Source organism: Thunnus maccoyii, chromosome 13, assembly GCF_910596095.1.
Source record: "Thunnus maccoyii chromosome 13, fThuMac1.1, whole genome shotgun sequence".
Lineage (NCBI taxonomy): Eukaryota > Metazoa > Chordata > Actinopteri > Scombriformes > Scombridae > Thunnus > Thunnus maccoyii.
Window position 1 is genome coordinate 9,482,467 of NC_056545.1, and position 14,106 is coordinate 9,496,572.

General features: G+C 38.8%; 1 long non-coding RNA gene across 1 annotated transcript; it reads left to right on the plus strand.

Annotated features, from left to right (window-relative positions):
• Positions 1-1,989: 1,989 nt before the first annotated feature.
• On the plus strand, positions 1,990-4,203 carry LOC121909882. Its single transcript, XR_006099545.1, has 3 exons — positions 1,990-2,278; positions 2,523-2,702; positions 3,255-4,203. It is a non-coding gene; the product is annotated as an uncharacterized LOC121909882 (long non-coding RNA).
• Positions 4,204-14,106: the final 9,903 nt, after the last annotated feature.

Genomic DNA, 14,106 nt, shown 5'->3' on the forward strand with positions numbered 1-14,106 from the left:
CATTCACCAGGTGGACAGAAACACGACTCCAAATGAATGATAATGTTGCTCCGTAACTGCTGGATGTGGAAATAAGCAACTGTTGGCTAACAAGTTCAACATATCAGCTTAAAATCTGATAATATGTCAGTGTGAACAAGTGTTCACTACTTGTTTCTGATGAAAACTAGAGGATAAAAACATCAGTTAATGCAGGTTTAACCATAGACGCGCTAGATCAGATAATGATTGTATGATTCATTTTTGTAATAGTTTTCGAGGCGCAGAAAATTGTTGTTGTGAGGACTTTTTGGTCCCGTGTCATGCTTCATGTCAACAGTCATTTCAGTATTCAAACAAGAGAACAATCTTTCTCAAACATTGACCAAGTGCTTTGAGTTCCCTCGACTTAACCATCAAATGTTAAAAAATAAATAAATGAATGAAATATGGTGACAGTGAATGTTTTGCAGATTCAACATTTAGTCATTCGTGTTGTTTGTATGATCAATGTGTCTGCAGCATTAATTAGAATTAATAGTTCCTGATTGAAACACAAGTTTAGCCAATTTTTGAAGTTCCTGTATGGCTGCTTGTGTTTATACAACATTTAAAGGTATAATATGTAATTATTCCACATTAAAATGTCTAAAAACAACTAGACCTATGTTATATATGTTGTTGAGTTGTGTATTTACATTCAAACCCAGAGAAATCTGTAATTTAATCAAAGTAACGGACCGTTTCATTCGGTCGCCTGTCAATGGCGTCATACCTCCTCTACCAAAGAGTAAACACGCACAAGATGCAAACGGCGGCGCTGTGTTTGTCCGCTACAATGGCGTCTACCAAAGAGTAACTTACACACATACAAGATAATACATCGGTGTTGTGGTTGTTCCACAGAAACTGTTATAAATTGACTTTTATCCAGTTTTAAGCCACATTTTTATGATGATCTTTTAGCCGGAAGAAGGATTTTAGTTATTGGGCGTCTGGATCTTAAGTTATCAGAGAAATAAACTGGACAAACGTTAGCAGCAGCTCGGCTAACAGCCACTCCAGGAAGTCCGGTGGTCGCCAAACATCGTCGGAGAAATATTGATTTTTTAGGTGAGACAGCTTTAATTAGTATTTTAACGATTTTAATCTGCGTGTACATTTGTTTTTGGAGAGGAGGAGACCTCTGCGGATAATTCGGCTCCCGGGAGAAACCGACCGAACGTCTGGATCTAAAGTTATAAGAGAAATAAACCGAACAAGTGTTAGCAGCAGCTCGGCTAACAGCCCGTACCGGACGTCCGGTGGTCGTTGTACCTCGTCAGAGAAACACTGATATTTTTAGGTGAAACAGCTTTATTCAGTGTTTTTACCTGTAATCACCGGGTCCATTTGTTCTGGAGAGGAGGAGACCTCTGCGGGTTAAAACATCCCGAATGATGAACACTGGAGTAATCCTATCCCGGTGAAGCTGGTTATTTAACAACGAAGACAACAACTCCCATGATCCCTTGCTACTTCACACCGTCATCACACTCCGTCTTTTGTTAGTGTTTTGATTGAGACGCCTAGCGGCTGAAATTACATGTTGTGCGTTTAAGAACTTTGGCTTCTTTTGGTCAATGAAAAACAAGTTTATATTTCTAAAGTTGGATTTCCATTCCTGCAACTGTGGTGTTGATGACATCTGTATATTTCCCTCATCTGTTGTTTTATAGAACATTATAAAATAATTGCTAATGATGCTCTGAAGCCACAGGGAGACACCAGATGGGGGGTTAAATCAGATTTTGTCTCCCATTTTCAGCTCAACATGAGGCGCTTTATCTCCGGTCTATTGATGGTAAAAAATCTCCTTTACAGGCCAGTACAGCTGTCAGATGAAGGAGTGTCATTTAGACTCTCTCTGGTTTAATTATCTGACAGAAAATATAGTTTTTGGGTGCAGAAATGCAGTTTACAGAAATATCCACAGACAGATGTAACGTGGTGATTGAGTAAATATAAAAATACATTTAAGTTAGACAGCAGGAGGTTTTCTGATTAGTGACACCTCAAAATCTACTTTAGAGACAACTGGCAGGGAAATCTATGCTGAGTGGAGAAACAGAGAAATCTCTCTGGTATTCAAATGATAATTTCAGCTTAACCTGCCGTCACTTCAGCAGACATTACTGAAGGAAATCAGCCTGCGGGAAGGATGACACGATCAATACGCCTGAGTTTGAGAAATGTGAAACTTGTTCTCTGAAATGTGATGACAGACAGACTACTCCTCAGGAAACTTAAGTCCTTCAAGGTCAGTAGGAAGATTTCTTTGCCTTTTTTTTTTCACACTTTCATTGTCTGGATTATTGTTAATGTTAGAAATTTATGTACAGTTCCTACAGCAGCATCATTAGCCTTATATACCATTTGTATTTGACTTTTAGTGGTGCAAACAAACACCAAGAATGAATCTTTTTCTAAATAATCTTTATTTGATAGTTTTAATCCTTTACAATAATTACTACTACACATCGACTACACACTGCTATTTACAGGATGTCAAAAGCCAAGAAGAGCAGTGGTGGCCTAAAGGTTAGAGAAGCGAGCTTGTGACTGGAAGGTCGTTGGTTCAATCCCCAGACTGGCAGGATAAATCTCAGTGGGGAAAGTGAAAAGCAGCTCTCAACCCCTCCCTCATTACCACCACTGAGGTGCCCTTGACTACCAGCTGACAGGTGTGAATGTGATCAGACTGTTCCTGCAAAAAGAGAAGTTTCCTCTCGGTGGAACTTCCATGAATAAATAAAGGTTAAAGAAAAAAAGTTGGTTCTTGTATTATCCATTGTGTCAACTCTTCATCTGAAAAGTAACTAAAGCTGTCAAATAAATGTAGTGGAGTAGAAAGTACAATATTTCCCTCTGAAATGTTGTGGAGTGGAAGTATAAAGTAGCATCAAATTGAAATACTCAAGTAAAGTACAAGTGCCTCAAAATTGTACTAACGTACTGCGAAGTTCAATAAAATGAACATCTTTGTCTTCGCCTGTTTCCCCTCCAGTCTCCAGCTCAGTCCCTTATGGTTCTTTCACCTTTTCTTCTTTTTATTTCTTTGCTTTATCGATCTGTTTCTTGGTGCAACATCTTCATTTTCACCATCCATCTTTCCAATTTCCAACTTCTCCTTCCTGCACAAACACCTTTATCACCTTTGTGTTTATGGCACTTATTTTTCCTCTTTCCTCTCTCTCTTCTTTCTCTGTCTTTTTGTCCTTGTTTCTCTCCATTAGCTTTCGCTCTTTTCCAAGCTCTCAGGACCTTTCATTGAACAGTTTGGTGTCCTGAGGGGGACATCATATCACGCAACACCTCATTACTCCCCCGGCTGTGAGGGAGGACGGAGACAGACGGGGTCGAAACAAAGCCGACAATTAGCCCCAGAAAAGGCCCTGATTAGGAGTTTGTGGTCCATTACCTTCCGCTGCTCACCCTCATAGAAACAGCGAGGAGGAGGAGGACCTGCTCCCTGAGGGGCCACCGAAAAAAACACCAGACCATTCTTTACTGGAGGAAATATAGAGAAGTTTGAAATGAAACAAGTGGAAATGAGCTGAAGGGTTTCTAGCACTCTGAGAAACTTTATTTTGTTAAAAAGAAGAATGTGGGTAAGAGGAAACATAACACAAATGTTTAAAAGTCAACAAGTTTAGATTCACTGTGTTTTGAACTCAGGATGAGAAGGTAACAGGACGGTAACTAACTACAGAAAGTCCACACTGAGAGTGGAACATTTAACAAATATAACTTTATCTTTGGTCGTAATAATGATGGTTTAAACTCATGTTTGCGTTGCCGTTTTGACATTAGCAAAGTGTGAAAAAGTAGTGAAGCATTTAACAATGCTAATGTTTATTTGATCACTTTTTATAGTTTTGTCTTGTTTGAAGTCAATAAACCAACACCACAGTCTCCATCAATATATATTTACCATCTGTGGAGACAAAACAATTTATATCTGCATTCAGTCATATTTATCTGGATAAAAGTCTGTGTTTCAGTAATTTCTGCTCCTGTTGTTGATCTCATCGTTGATGTGCACGTATTTATTCGTCTTTTAAGAAAATTGTGACATGTGACGTATGTAAGCACTTTGGGGAATAAAATGCAGTGTATAAGACACGAGAAAATAGTGAAAACGCTTGTTTTAATTTATTAGAGCCAAAGCCACTTCAGATATCTCCATTTGTCAGATCAACAGTTCAAAACATGGAAAAGCATCAAATTTTCACATTTGATATGCTGCAACTGCAAATATTTGGTATTTTTGCTTAAAGACTGTCTAAAATGATTATTTGATTATAAGGATTTTCTGTTGATCGACTAATCATTGCAAAGAATTAATTTTAAGTTTGCATTTTTAAAATAATTATGTTGTTTAGTTCTCTAGTTAGCTTGTTAGCTCCTTGGCTAGCTGGAGTGGCAGTCATTTGTACATTTTACAAGTTTTACACTGAAACTTGCTGATGCTGTGTTCATACCTCAAAGAAAAAAAAATCTTTTTTAACAATAATAATTTAAAAAATCCATTTAATCCCCCCCCCCCCCCCCAACTCTTCATCTCCATCGTCATCAACCTACTGCGTCAGAGTTAACAGCCTGGGGTTATAGGAGAGAGATCTAAAGGAATCTGATTAATGAAAGGTGGGTTTTCAATTAAAAATAACACAGCACACCCCAGAGAAACTCCTCATTCCCTCCTCCATCTCCCTCCATGAGAGGCTCTATCAGCCTCGTAGCCGGCCGTTTACTGACACATAACAGCCTCTCAATCCACCACCTCAGATGTGTCTAATGTTTTTCAACCCAGTTTAGATGAAATCACGCCCACTTCCATATGACCAAAGGCTTGACAGAATGAACTATCCCAAAATGCATTGCGTCTCTTCAGACTCCGCAATGACAGGGATGCGCCACACTAAAAGCTGTTGTAATTTTCACTGTAGAACTGTTGATATGTGACTTATTAAGTTTTAATATTTTTTTCAGATGAGAAAGTAATCATGTAGATTCCCAATATGTGGTCATTTTATCCAAATAACGCCTGTTTGTGAATCTGCTGCAACATTTTCGGAGGTTTTTCGGAACCACTGACCAGGTGAGATCAGCTGGTCATCTCAGCTGCTAGCAGCCCGACAACTTCCGTCGTCATCCTAGGGAGATTATGATCCGATGAACTGATCTGCAGGTGATTTGAAGTGATGTCATCAGATGACTTGTTTTGTCTGACCAACAGTCCCAAATATGTTTAATTTACCACTTTCCTGTAAGAAACAGGTTTATAAAACGATTATAAAAATGGTTGCCGATTAATTTTTTCTGTCAATCAATTAATTGACTAATTGTTGCAACTCTATTAAATTGCAACAGCAAATACATTTGGAAATTTAATATTGTGTTTTCTCTTGTTTCCCATCCAAATATTCAATCTTGCAGTACAATTTCCACCGGTAGTAACATTTCTATGGTTATATTTAGGCATTTGCAGCACTTCGCTAAGGAACGTGAGAACATCTTTGGATGAAACCGACATTTAAATCCAGTATTTCTACAGTGGACGTGGCACACAGCTTGTACAGCGAAGAAGAGAACAGTGCCATGGTTGTAGTTCTGCTTCTGAAAGCTGGTCATAGTTTGTGGAAAATACTGGTGTTTCAACGCAGGTTTTGCCTGCTGTTCTCATCCTGGGTAGATAGTAAACACCAGTGCAGTCATGAAAATACCTTGGAGATGCAAACCACTGCCGGATAACATGTAAAAAAATAACATTTATATTTCCCCCATAAGGTTCGCCCTGGGAAGCCTGTGAGACTCTGTCTTGGTTTAACACAAGTGTTTTTGTTGTCTAACTCTCTACACTCTGGTGTCAATGTCTGGCGTTTTGTACCTCCACCATCCACCCTGACCTCCTCCCTACAACGTCAGTGTGATATATAAATGTAGCTTCATACATTTGAAAAAAAACATTGCATGTGAACATCATACAGATAGTGATTACTTTTGTAAATGCAATATAATTGGAAAAGCAATTTAGTTGTATATAAACAGAATTTATGAGAGACAGGGTTGCAAAATGTATATACAAGAAAACATTTTGTCTCTCACCTTCAGTGGCATCTTCTCTCCATGCAGATAGTTTTGCTTTAAAGTTGGTTTCCTCATAACAATAATTGAGATTTCTGCCTCCACCTGTACACAGTGAAGGTGAATGAATTTTTGTTTTCACAGCTTTGGAAGATTTCATTTAATAAATTCAGTTGAAATATAACGCAGCATAAGAAAACTTTGACCTGTTGACTTTGTATTGAAGTTCTTTGAGAAATTTACAACGTAGCACAAAGTCAGGAGGTTGTGATATGTAGCACAACAAGCTAGTGAAGCTGTAAACAGAACCGCATTCTTGCACATACTTAGAGGCATCTGCCTTACACAGAACTACTCTCTGGAGAGTGAAAACGTGATCGCTTTTAGTAGATTAGTCTTTGAAGCCATTTCTAAACAAATTAATGTGACCAAACTCTTGGAACATGTCACTCAGTGCAGCAGTGTGGCTCACTAACGTGTTTTTAATAGTTTTTGGACAACAATGGAGGTCTGCAGCATAGAGGAATAAGATATATGAGGCTTTAGATACACTCAAAATACTTGTTAGAAGATCAGTTCATTGTTGGTTTGGCTCCAAACATGAGATTTGTTGACAATAAAAAACATATAGACAGTCTGTTTTCTTCTCTGTGTGGGAGGACACAGTAGACCACGAATCATATCATCAAAACACACACTTATATAATCACATTAATGCTTACATACAAACACATATATAAAACAGGACATGCATGCATACGAACACACACAAACTCACACAGAAGCATGATGAAGCTCGGGCTTGTGTTGAGGGATAAGAAAATCACGCATGACATGACATCATGACAAGTTCTGGAGGGAGACGGGTGATTTATGGAGGAATTATGGAGGAACATCTGTTGAAAACTGTTAGATAAGAGGAAAAGTGCACAAATGACGCTGAAGCTGTCAGACTGACGCAGGAACGGGAGAAAAAAATAAGCTTTTTGTGTTTGCGAGGCAGCCAGTTCAACCTCTCAGAGAGGATTATGGGGGTTTAAAATGACCATCAAACATGGGCGCAAGTTGAGCAACCCAGACATGATTGGTTGTCAGGGAATTAACGAAAGCCAATCAAAGCGTGCAAAATGTAATTATGGCTTTTGGTTTACGGTGACTTGTTACAGCGGCGAGTCCTTATCAGTAGCAGCAGATAGAGCTGTGATTATTATTATCATCATGTGATGAGTAACTCTAATTATTGGGCTGCAGAGATGATAGGAGGAGCTGCATGGTGGTGAACATCACAGAGAGAAACCTGTGTCAGAATCTTGCACACTGCACATGTCAGACTAAATTTCATGAAAATTACTAATGGCCTACATGAGAATATGTCTTTTGTTATTCTATTTGTTTGTTATTCTCAACAAATCCCATGAAAAGACCAAAAACCAACAATGTGTCAGTTCATCTCTCAATACTTTCTCACTCTCTACTCTGTGGCTCTCAGCTCCACTTACACTGTTACATACACTGTTAGAAGTATGATCAGGACCAATAACTAGGACATCAGTCTTCAGTGTTCAGTTGCAGGAAGTAGGAAACCATCCAGTCCTTAATAGCAGCAAGGAAGCAGTGCAGAGAATCCAGATTGTTATGATTTTCAGTGCTAAATAAGACATACAAATGGGAGTCATCGGCGTAACAATGGTAGGACACAGGGGTTGAGATGACAAATAACTTGACCATTGGGGCAACAGATACAAACTGATCAATATAGGGCCAAGGACTGAGCCCTGTGGGACCCCACATGACATGAGAGCAGTTGAAGAACTTCTGTTGTCAACAGTGACTTTGAATATTATGTTTGATGAGTAAGATGAAAACCAGTTAAGAGAAGTTCCAGCTACGCCTACCCAGTTCCTGAGTCTGTTGAGGAGAATTATATGATCAACTGTATTGAAGGCTGCACTCAAGTCCAGCAGAGTGAGAACAGTGAGATTACCAGAGTCCTCACTCATAAGGATGTCATTTGGCCCAGTAGATGTCTTGGTATACATATCCCTAGAAACATGGAATAAGTTACAAAGGAAAACTTTGGTAGAAAGCTATGACAGAAAATTAGAAGTTTGGAGAATGACTAATTAAATTTTATATCAGTGTTTCCCTATAGTAGTACAGGCCTGGCGGGCCACCAGTTCAATGAAAACCCCCGCCAGGCCAAAATAATTTATTTATTTAATTTTTGAAATGTCAAAAACAACGTCCGATATCCATTCATCCACAAATCAATGGCGTTTTTGCAGCCTCTGAGCAGCGCTATTTCAAACGTGAGTTAACATCACAGACTGTATAAAAATATGGACGTAGTTACCGTGACGTCACCCGTTGGTTTCTGAAGAGCGGTTTTGAAGCTCAAAGTGAGCGGTTCCGGCCGTCGCCATCTTGGTAGTGCATGACGCTGCCTAACTCCCAGCCAATCAAAAATGGGCAAAGAGGCGGGCCGAATGGCTGAAACAAGCCACCTAACGGCTGGCGGATCTGTCACTCAAAGCAGCCATGTCCTTTATTATGATAACTTTACGGCTTAATAAAATTTAAATGGGTGAGTTATAAAAAAATTCACTCCCGTATAGTTGTCATGAAAGAGGAAATCAGCTACAGAGACCTAAACCATTTTTTGTACCAGGCTGTAAACATGTTTATTTCTGCTGTAAAGTTGGGCATTTTAACATGGGGGTCTATGGGGATTGACTCGCTTTTGGAGCATCAAGTGGCCATTTGGGTAACTGCAGTTTTTGGCACTTCCACATTGGCTCCATTTTAAAGCCCAGGAGATTGCCGCTTGGTTAACATCTGTGTCGTTGCCTAGGAAACACCAGGTAGCGTAACTCCTTTTAAGGAATAGGGCAGAGCGTAAGCGAGCGAGTGGTTAAGCAAGAGAGCGAGTGGCAGAACAATGAGTGAATGAGAGCAGAGCTGAGGAAAAGGTTAGCAGTAAGTTGTTAGTCTGGCAGTAAATGTACAGTACAGACTACAGTGTGTCAGTTAATAAATGCTGCAGCTTGTCAAGACTATGATAAGTCACGTCTGTTGTTTCCCTAACTGCTGGAAAAGTGAAGGGGTTAGCTCTGAAGTTAGCAATAATGGATTAGCCTAACCTGACAACGCTTAACAGATAAATAGAAAATGGAGAAATGTGAAGCTGCCTGCTAATTTCCCCCGCCAGGTCAAACCACTCAACCCAGGGGAAACACTGTATATGGAAAAATAACAGTGATAAACTCTTTAGTAATCCCTCAGTTTATCTATAATCTCATGTCATTACCTTCCTCAGGAGAAGAGCTGTTTAACAAATATAAACAGGATATGTTCAGGTTTTTATGGGGTGGTAAACCAGACAAGATAAAAAGAGCTTATCTATATAATGATTACAGACATGGTGGACTTAAACTGTTAAACCTTAAAGCACTCAACTTTGCATTAAAAGCATCCATCACACCTACATTTATTTTAAAAGTTACTGATGTGCATTCATCCTCTGTCCCATAAAGAACGTCCTCGATCCTCACCTTCAGTTAACTGCTTTTCAGTTCACGATATTAAAGACAAAGTAATTTCCATATTTATCAGGTTTTTTGGAAGAAGTCATAGTCAGCTGGTTTCAATACCAACATCATCAACCAGAATCCTGTTATGAAATCCGAAGCCAAGTGCAGGACAATAGAAATATTTTGATTAAGGATGAGCCTTTGATTATATAAATGTTATTTATAAATCTTATGATTTAAGGGATGATGAAGAAGGAAAAGACCAGATATATTTAAAGCTACAAAAAGAAAGCGATTAAACACTGAATGTTTCAAAATGTTTTTGAAATATCAGTCGTTTTTCTGAAAAAGATGTTAATCGAAATAAAGAACAGAATTTAATTTTTGAATGTGGGTGGGATGCTGAGTTAAAAAGAGGAAAGAAGAAAGAGAATAAAAAGAGATAAATAAAATAACATTGAAATGTTGATAAAGGTTAAAGGGCTGTAAATATGTTTCATTTTTTGGCTGTATAATCGAGTAAATGATTATGAAGTGGAGTGCGAGTATGTGGATATGTATATGAATACGTGTGCGCAAGTATATGCGATGTGTATATGTTTGTGTATAGATATAACTATATGTATACCCGTATACGTATGTATATATGGGTTTGGTTGTATGAATATGGATATGAACCTAACTTCTTTTCTAATATGTTGTTGTTGCTGGTGGTGGTACTGTTAACATTTTCCTTTACATGTATGTGTATGTATTCCTTTGACATTGTGTATTAATAATTTTGAAAAAAATAAAAATATAATGTAATTTGTTACTCTGAGAGGGGCTGTTTCTGTACCGTGGTTCATTCAGAAGCCAGACTGGAATTTGTCAAATATATTGTTTCCTTCTATTATGTCTAAAAGTTGCTTAGCAACCACCTTTTCAACAGTTTTTGAAACCAAAGGTGATTTGGATAAGTAGTGTAAGCAGAAATCACAGTGTGGGTGGGCACAGAGAAAATCAGGTTCGCCCAGTCCATCCGAGATCAATTATACATAATAGGTTCTGAAACAACACATATGTTAACCAAAATAGGCCATTACAACTATACTTGCCTGAATGCACCACTATTAATCATACAAGCCTTATACATCATTAGAGCTAATGTTACAAGCACCAAAATGATCATTAACAGCATTGCATAGCCTGGCACGGCGGATACATATTCACACACACACACACACACACACACACACATACACACACACACACACACACACACACAAACACACACACACACACACACACACACACACACACACACACAGCGGGACAGACGCAACAGCATCATTAATCAAGCGTATCATAGAGGTACACCGACACCAACATGCTCAGTAATGTTAAAAAGGACACTTGAACATAGCCTGGCCACATAAACCACACACACACACACACACACACACACACACACACACACAGATGGCAGACGCAGCAACATCATCATACACCCAACAAAACTATACCAAATAAACAATATTATTGAAATAGGCAATAGGCTCCTACAGTCTGAAATTGTACATTAGCTTATGTTTGATGATTACAGCAGGAGACGACGGGGCTTGTTGGTGTTCAGCACTGAAATTATTTAGGGACAAAGAGTTCAGTCTGTATGTCATCACTGATGCCCTGATGCCAGTTTTTATCCGACTGACAGTTGAAAAGAATCTTTCAACAGTACAGTTTGTTGCTGCTGCTGACGGAAAAAAAGGTTGAATTAGCAGCCATGTAGGCCTGCGTGTCGTTACTACTTGGCACTTTTTGAGGAGAAACTGGTGCAGGAGGAGTCGTCTGGGTTTAAAATGAGGCTGAAGTTGAGCTGCATTCTGTTCCTCCTGCTCCTCACGATGTCTTTTTGTGACTGTTTTGTTTCGCCACGGTTTTTATCCTAACCTACATTAAAAGCAGCTAGCTAGTGGGCAGTAGGCTTCTAGTAGTAGGCTGAACAGCTGCTCGCTGCTCACAATCTGGCCTTTGTGAAATGCACTGCCACTAAAAAAATCTGACCTATCATCATCGTCATCATATGGTAAACAATTATTATTTTTATTGGTCGCGTAGTCAGATAATTGAAACAGTATTCACTGACTGCTACACATTGAATGAGCAATAAAAGGAAGCCTTCTGACCCAGAGCTACACACCAGATTTGGACAGAGGACAGTAGTTATGAGGGAGTGTTGGATCTAGACCAGGTTTCTTAAGGAGAGGCTGGATAAAGGCCTTTTTAAAATAGTTCAGGACCAGGCCAGATAGGAGAGACTCGTTCACAATGCTAAGAAGCCGAGAGACCTCTTTGAACAACTTGGAAGGGAGAATATCAAACTTACAAGTAGACCAGATCCCTGAGGGTGATGGGAGTAAACTCATCCAGCAGCGTGATGGAGGGCGAGGAGTCAGGTGAAGGTAGGAGTGAGCCAGCAGGAGTAATTGATGCTTTGATGTTTTCTATCTTTTCAACAAAATATTTGAGGAACTTCTCACAGTCCTCTGCAGGGGTGGCACAAACAGTAGCCAGGGCAGAGTTTACTAGACTGTTGATGGAAATACAATATTTCAAGGGGGGACCGACTTATACATGTCTCTATACATTAATTTTCTCTCTTAGGAACCAGTATAACTCCTGTTTCTTCCCTTTTAAGAAATTGTACCAAGGGGTGCCTTATTTCCTGTTTGTTTCGCAGTATATATGTAATTTTTTTCTAATGCCATACAAGACACCATCTCATCAATCCACTATAGTTATTTCTACTACTACATGCAGCGGTGTGACTTCATAGTTTTGGACAATAACGGAGGTCTACAACAACGAGAGAAATATGGAATATCAGCAGCCAAATCCTTTAAGGAATCAGGATATTTTGCAGACCAGGAACCAGAATAGAGCTGCAACGATTAGTGAATCGACAGAAAATTAATTAGCAACTATTAAGATAATCGAATAATTGTTTATTCATTTTTCAAGCAAAAGTGTTTTGTGGTTGCAGCGTCTCCTGGTTGAGGATTTGCTGCTTTCCTGTTTTTCTATCTTAGCAGAGGATCTAACAAACAATAGAAACAATATTGTTGAGCTTTGCTATCACTTGTCATTCGAAGATGTCACGTTGAACTGTTTTCTCACTATTTTCTGTCACTTTACAGACCAAATAATTGACCGATTAATCAAGAAAATAATCGATAATGAAAATAATCGTTAGTTACAGCCCTAGACAAAAACCAAAGTGGAACGGACGATTGGAACTCATTTCTATTAGTGAGTATTTCCGGCTGCAAGAATGTATGTGGGGCCAGATAAAGTACCGTGTGTTCATAGTAATGAAGGACAACAATGGAGCTCTATGACACAGAGGAATAAGCTATAGAGACATCCAGACAGAAAGATGCAATCATCATTATCACTGCAGTTCATGACCTGCTGATTTCATGTAGATGTGATGATTTTAGAGTCACGACTCAGCTGCCCTGAAAACATATTTTCTGTTATTCATGGCTGACCAGAGGACTAACTGGGGGATGCTGGGATTCCTTATGAACAACGTGCACTGAATGCAAATCCAATATTCAGGTCAGATGAGATGAATCCTGGTAAAATACATTCCCATTTATTGAATTTCTGAATCCCAATTACCACACAGCAGGAGGTGAAGACATGGTGGAGGATTTAAGTTATCTGAAGTGTGTTTTAAGGAGCAGCAGCTCAACATCTGGCATCTGAGAGTCTAATATTTTTTTTGTAAATGCAGTGTATCAATGGTAATGTTCATTGGAAGGAACCCAATACCCACCTGTGCTGTCAGTGGATGATGTCCTGTGTCACAGTGACACCAAGTGGACATCTAGAGAACATCAAGCGCTGACAGAAAATAGAAGAAACTTGGGGCTTTTTGGAATAAGAAGTAGGAAAAGCACAGGTGCAAATATTCAAATCAAGGTATCTGTAGGTCTTGAAAAGTCTGAAAAGGCATTGAATTCAGTTTCCAGGCAAGGGAAGGCCTTAGAAGGTATCATTAAGTCTTAAATTTAATTGACAAAAGTCTTAAATATGTCATCTTGCCTACGTTTACATCCATAAAGTAAAAGTGGGTTTATTAGTGAATTATACAGGTACAGTCAGCAAATACAATCATTACTGCAGCTACAGTAGCAGCTCACTGTCTCATAATGGGTGAGCAAAAACTTCATTGAACTTAAATGAATTAATAATTTTCATTTAGTTGATTGATCCATTTTTCTGCCACTAAGGTTTAAGTCACGTTAACTTACAACTTAATTACTGCTTACAACTACATTATAGTGTGATTGACGGTTTGTATGCTGCTTATAAATGCTAAATAGTCTGACTGAAAGTGAAATGTTACCATGAAGGTTGAACATTTTTAGAATTAAACTGTTGGGGTTTTTGTTTTTGCACAGACGTTGTTTTCGTTAAATCT